Genomic DNA, 6,000 nt, shown 5'->3' with positions numbered 1-6,000 from the left:
GGCTATAAATATGTGTATGTGGGGTGCCTATTCCCTTTGAATTGCCAACAAGTGACTTAGGACCAGGAAAGCTTTACCTGAACATGGGGTTCTGCCCCAAATATCCCGTTCACAGCGGTCCCCATCTCAGTACTTCGATAGCTATGTTGGAAAGCCTGCCAAGAATGGACTCTACCATGACCTTGTTATGTGGCCTTGAGCAAGTGCCTTCACCTTTCTGGGCCTCAGTCTCCTTGACAGATAAAGAATAAGACCATTGGACTAAGTCTGAACAGGAAAGAACCAGTTGCTGAGAAGGAATTGCTCAGCTGCCCTCGTGTGCTGGCTCTCTGTCTGGTGGATGGGTAGATCTCCAGTTCCCCGCTCCCACACAGGAGACTCACAGAAGGATGGTCAGGGAGTTTTGTGTTTTCCATTCTCATTTCTTGAAGAGCCCAAGTTTAGGTACAGTATTCTGCATTCTCCACCCTCCTCTAACCTGCCTTTTGTCCTGGAAGCCCACCACTGTGGGCTATAATCAGGGCATTCTCATCTCTGGCTTTGACTGTGTTTGGCCAGTGGGAGGCAATGGCAAGACAGCAGAGGACTGGGGGAGAAAGAGGGGGAAGCGAGACTTTCCCGATGCCTCCCTGCTCTCCTCCTGGCTCTGTGTCCCTGGCAGTGGCGGCATTTTGGGGTCACCGCTCCTGTTGGGTGGCCTCTCTTCTTGGACTCCAGAACCCATTGGTCTTCCTCACAGGGTTCCCTCCCCTTGTCTCCTCCCATGGAGGAGTGCTAAAAGGACTTCATCCTGTTGTCAGTCGCTAAGGACCTCACATCTCTCGTCGGTTCCCTCTACCCGCACACACCTCTGGAACCAGTCCATCCATTAACACCCCACTCAGCAAAACTTTTGAATGTGCCTTCTTTTTTCTGCCATATCTAAGTGATACAGACTCTGACTACCTGTCTTCTGACTCTCACAACTGGTATTCTAACCAACCCTAGCTATGGAGATGTTCATCTAGAAGACCAAGAGGCAAGTTCTGAAGAGACAAAGCAAATATTCTGGGCACCTGCCTTACAGCTGCTCACACCGTCTGATCCTCAGTGCTAATGAGTAAGTGGAAAGTCATCTAATGCTCTGCTACCACATGACATATTTTACCTAACACTCTTCTTTTGCTCACCATCATTATCTGTACTGGTGTATCAACTGCATTCCTCTTACCATCTATCTCATTTTTGGTGGACAGACTCCCCAATTCCTTCTCTTTTATTTATGCATAACACATGAATGATTCACAAGTGGGAAAGTCAGCAGGTCTCCTTCGACCTCAGTCTTCTCATCTGTAAAAATGGGATAATAATACTCTCACCCTCATAGGGTTGGCATGAGGATTAAATGAGTAACATCTGTAAGTGCTCTGAAGAGCAGATGTAAACTATTAGCCAATACTATCATTATCCTCTCATCTGATTTCTCTTGCCTCACTTTCCTATAGCCTCTATGCAGGAAGGGGAACAGGGAAGTTGGCTAGCTTTCAATGCTTTCCTCAGCACACGTTTCCCCTCCACACCCCATTCCTGAGTAGATTTCCTCCTCTGCCACCTTTTCATCCCAGGAAGCTCCTGGAAGGGAAAGCAGGGAAGTTGTGATACTTATGTTTTCTGCTTTCAGTTCTAGACCAGTGGTTTTCCAATGGTAGCCTGTAGACCCCTGGGGTTCCCAAGAAGCCCCATGGACCACAGAAAGTGGTTATTGCTGTAGGTCACAACTTTCATCTTGCTTTTTTATAATTTTATTTTTTATTAAAAAAACTCTTTTTGGAGTATAGTTGATTTACAATGTTGTGTTAGTTTCAGATGTACAGCAAAGTGAATCAGTTATACATATATCCACTCTTTTTTTTTAAGGTTCTTTTCCCATGTAGGCCATTACAGACTATTGAGTAGAGTTCCCTGTGCTATACAGCAGGTTATTATTAGTTACCTATTTTATATATAGTAGTGTGTATATGTCAGTCCCAATCTCCCAATTTTCCCTCCCCCCAACTTATTCCCTGGTAACCATAAGTTTGTTTTCTACCTCTGTGACTTTACTTCTGTTTCATAAGTAAGTTCATTTGTACCCCGCCCTTTTTTTTTTTTTTTTTGTGGTACACAGGCCTCTCACTGTTGTGGCCTCTCCCATTGAGGAGCACAGGCTCCAGACGCACAGGCTCAGCGGCCATGGCTCACGGGCCCAGCCACTCTGTGGCATGTGGGATCTTCCCGGACCGGGGCACGAACCTGTGTCCCCTGCATCGGCAGGCGGACTCTCAACCACTGCGCCACCAGGGAAGTCCTGTACCCCCTTTTTTTTAGATTCCACATATAAGTGATATCATATGATATTTATCTTTCTATGGCTGACTTACTTCACTCAGTATGACAATCTCTAGGTTCATCCATGTTGCTGCAAATGACATTATTCTGTTCTTTTTTTATTGCTGAGTAATATTCCATTGTATATATGTACCACATCTTTTTTTTTTAAAAAAAGATATTTATTCAGCATCATGATCAGACTATTACATTTAGCAATCAACAGCATGGGTGCAAAAATATATATATATATACATTAAAATGCTTTGTTGGAATGCTTTACACTTTCCACAGAACAGAAACTAAAATAACCTGCTATACGATTAGTCACAAACACAGTCCTCGAGTGTTTTTGCCCATACACATGAGCACTGTCTAAAACGTGTCTTCTTTGTAGCAGCTCGGCCCTGCCACCACTGTGCTTGGCCGAGTTCACAAATCCGTTGTAACCTGTAGCTTCCCTGTCACTTCTCTGGCTCTCCTCTCCTGCTAAGCTTTGTTTCCTGGCAGTAATCAAAACCTTCTGCCACTGCCACAGCTACTGCTGCTGCTGGAACCACCACAGCCACCTTGGTTTGGGGGTTTGGAAAAGTATTGGCCTCCACCACCATAGGGGCCAGAACTTCTGCCTCCAAAGTTTCCTCCTTTCATGGGTCCAAAATTTGAAGATTGATTGTTGTAACTGCCAAAATCATTGTAGCTTCCACCACCTCCAAAATTGCTTCCATCGTTACCAAATTCATTATAGCCATCCCCACTGCCACCATATCCACCACCACTGCGGCTGCCACCAAAGCCAGCTCGACCACTGAAGTTTCCTCTACGATCAAAGCTGTCATTCCCACCAAAACCCCCTCCACGACCACCACCAAAGTTTCCAGAACCACTTCGACTTCTTGGGCTGGATGAGGCACTAGCCGTCTCTTGCTGAGATAGGGCTTTCCTTACTTCACAGTTGTGGCCATTCACAGTGTGGTATTTCTGAATGACAATCTTGTCTACAGAGTCATGGTCATCAAAGGTTACGAAAGCAATGCCACTGCCTCGGTCAGTCGTGATTTCAATCACTTCAGTTTTCCCATACTGTTCAAAATAATCTCTTAGGTGATGTTCTTCAGTGTCTCCTTTAATGCCACCAACAAAAATCTTTTTCACAGTTAAGTGGGCACCAGGTCTTCGAGAATCTTCTCTTGAGACGGCCCTCTTTGGTTCCCCAACTCTTCCATCCACCTCGTGTGGCCTTGCCTTCATGGCCGCATCCACCTTCTCCACAGTGGCACACGTGACGACCCCGAAGCCTCTGGAGCGCCCAGTGCTTGGATCCCTCGTTACCACAGTCTGTGAGCGCTCCCCGCTGCTCACAATGGCTCCTCAGACTGTCATCGGTTGTTTCAAAGCTCAGACCTCCGATGCAGAGCTTCCGCAGCTGTTCGGGCTCTTTGGGTGACTCTGACTTAGACACGACGGCAGTGGAGGCGGGCGGGGGGGAGACGTCAACGATGCTTACTCAGCAGCATCCACGGGCAGAAAGGAGATCTACCGAACGTATCTCTTTACCACATCTTCTTTATCCATCCCTCTGTTTATGGGCAGCTTGCTTTTATTGGAGACTCCTTTTAAGATTCTGTTCGAACAGACGTCCAAGACTTAAAGTTGAAAATCCCTGTATTGGGCTTCCCTGGTGGCGCAGTGGTTGAGAGTCCGCCTGCCGATGCAGGGGACACGGGTTCGTGCCCCGGTCTGGGAGGATCCCACATGCCGCGGAGTGGCTGGGCCTGTGAGCCATGGCCGCTGAGCCTGCGCATCTGGAGCCTGTGCTCTGCAACGGGAGAGGCCACAACAGTGAGAGGCCCGCGTACCGCAAAAAAAAAAAAAAAAAAAAATCCCTGTATTGCTGTTCTGAGATATTGAAGCCCCAGATTTTACAACTCTCAAGGCTAATTTCTTTGGCCCCATTGCCAAGAAACTTTATTCCATTCAAATCATTTGTATTCTTTTCCATTTCTGATGTTCTGAAATAGACATGTGAACAAGCAAATCTTCGTGTACTTATGTGAGTTGTGCTTCCCAGGTACTCTTCATGTTTAGCCAGAACTGTCCCCTTAATTCCCAGGGAATTCCCTGGAGAAGATAACTATAACATTTTTTAACAATAGAGACATGTGAAGGCACTTGACTTTTCCTGGCCCCTGATTTAGCTGCTGGAGTACTTCCACCCCTTGGAATCCAGGGTTGCTAGGGGACTATCTATGCAGTTCAAGACTTTGAACTTGAGAATATGTTCAAAGCCTATTCTCTGTTCAGGCACAGAGAATACGAATTCATGAAGGGAGCAAAGCTCCAATCTCCAGATCTCTGCCTGGAATGCTCTTATCTCACATTGCCACAAGTTTCCCTCCCATTCTTCATTCGGGTCTTTGTCTCAAATGTTATCCCGTTAGAACTACCTTAAGACTGGGGCAGGAGGAGCCCCTACCTTGTCTTCTGAGCTCTCTGGCCCTCTTCCAGCCACACCTCTTTCCACAGAGCTAGAAGACCATGGGCCAAGGGGATGAGTCCACCCAAAGCCCCTGTGCCTCACCCCTTTTAGATCATACTGCGGGTGCACGAGACCCTAGAACTCCCTACCCCAGTAACACCAGGCCAGCTTCTAGAGACTGCATCAGCCTTTTTCCAAGGTCTGTTCTCTTAAGGAACCAAGGAGCGGCTATTTGCTGGAGGTATAGATGGAGCTCAGATGTGCAGACAGGGATGCTATAGGTGTGGGCACAAGTTCCCTTGAAGTATGGGATAGAGCTGGGGTGCAAAGAGTAGGAGGAAGGTTGAGGGCCAGGGACCTAAGCAGCCCCATTCCAGTGCACATCTTGGGGGAAGTCTGAGATTTCTAAACTTAAGTTTGGCCTTCCAGATTATTATGAAGGTATACTTGTCAACATGAAAGGACAGGAATTTTACATAACAGTTTAAATTGGTTTATAATTTTAAATTATGTAGACATATGATACACGTGCCTCCATTTGCACTATTTACCCTGGCCCTGCAAATATCAGGGATGGGCCCATCACTGACCTCCCTGTCTCTGTCACTTTATTCTTACCCTATTGTACATGTCTTCATAGCCTTTGTCAACATAGGATCTACATTTACATCTCTCTATCCCTATCCACACTAGAACGTAAGTTCCATGACTGTAGAGTCTTGGTTTTATTTACTGCCTCAGCCTTAGTACCTTAGAGCAGTGCCTGACACAAAGAAACCACTCCGTAAATGTTGAATGAATAACAAATCTAGTCTCAGATGGCTTACAGGTGAGGTGGCCTAACCCAGCAGACACAAAGGGAAAAGATCACGTGACAGCACTCTGAGGAACGCTCCCGTTAAGATAACTCAGCACTGGCACTACAAAAGGTAGACCACAGAAAATTAATCATCAACACTTTAGTACACATGAACACAAGATTAGTTATCGGGTTACTCGTGAGAGGGATATGTAAGTGAATATGGAGATCTGTGTGTAGGCTGGAGAGTTAGATGTGGGGTACCTGGGCTGCTGGGAGCCCCAGTTGGAGGAATCGTCCTAACAACCTTAGGTGGCCAGACCTGCATGCTGAGGGAACTCTGATTCCACCCAATGGACCACGCCAATCCAGCCCA

General features: G+C 46.6%; 1 pseudogene across 1 annotated transcript; it reads right to left on the bottom strand.

Annotated features, from left to right (window-relative positions):
- Positions 1–2,752: 2,752 nt before the first annotated feature.
- On the bottom strand, positions 2,753–5,952 carry LOC309958031 (heterogeneous nuclear ribonucleoprotein A1-like; annotated as a pseudogene). Its single transcript has 3 exons — positions 5,889–5,952; positions 4,823–4,874; positions 2,753–3,848 (listed from the first exon to the last, which is right to left on the bottom strand). The product of its transcript is annotated as a heterogeneous nuclear ribonucleoprotein A1-like (transcript).
- Positions 5,953–6,000: the final 48 nt, after the last annotated feature.

The sequence above is a fragment of the Leucopleurus acutus genome (assembly GCF_964270905.1).
Source record: "Leucopleurus acutus genome assembly, chromosome: 2".
NCBI classification, from domain to species: domain Eukaryota; kingdom Metazoa; phylum Chordata; class Mammalia; order Artiodactyla; family Delphinidae; genus Leucopleurus; species Leucopleurus acutus.
This window is presented reverse-complemented; position numbering and strand designations above follow the sequence as displayed.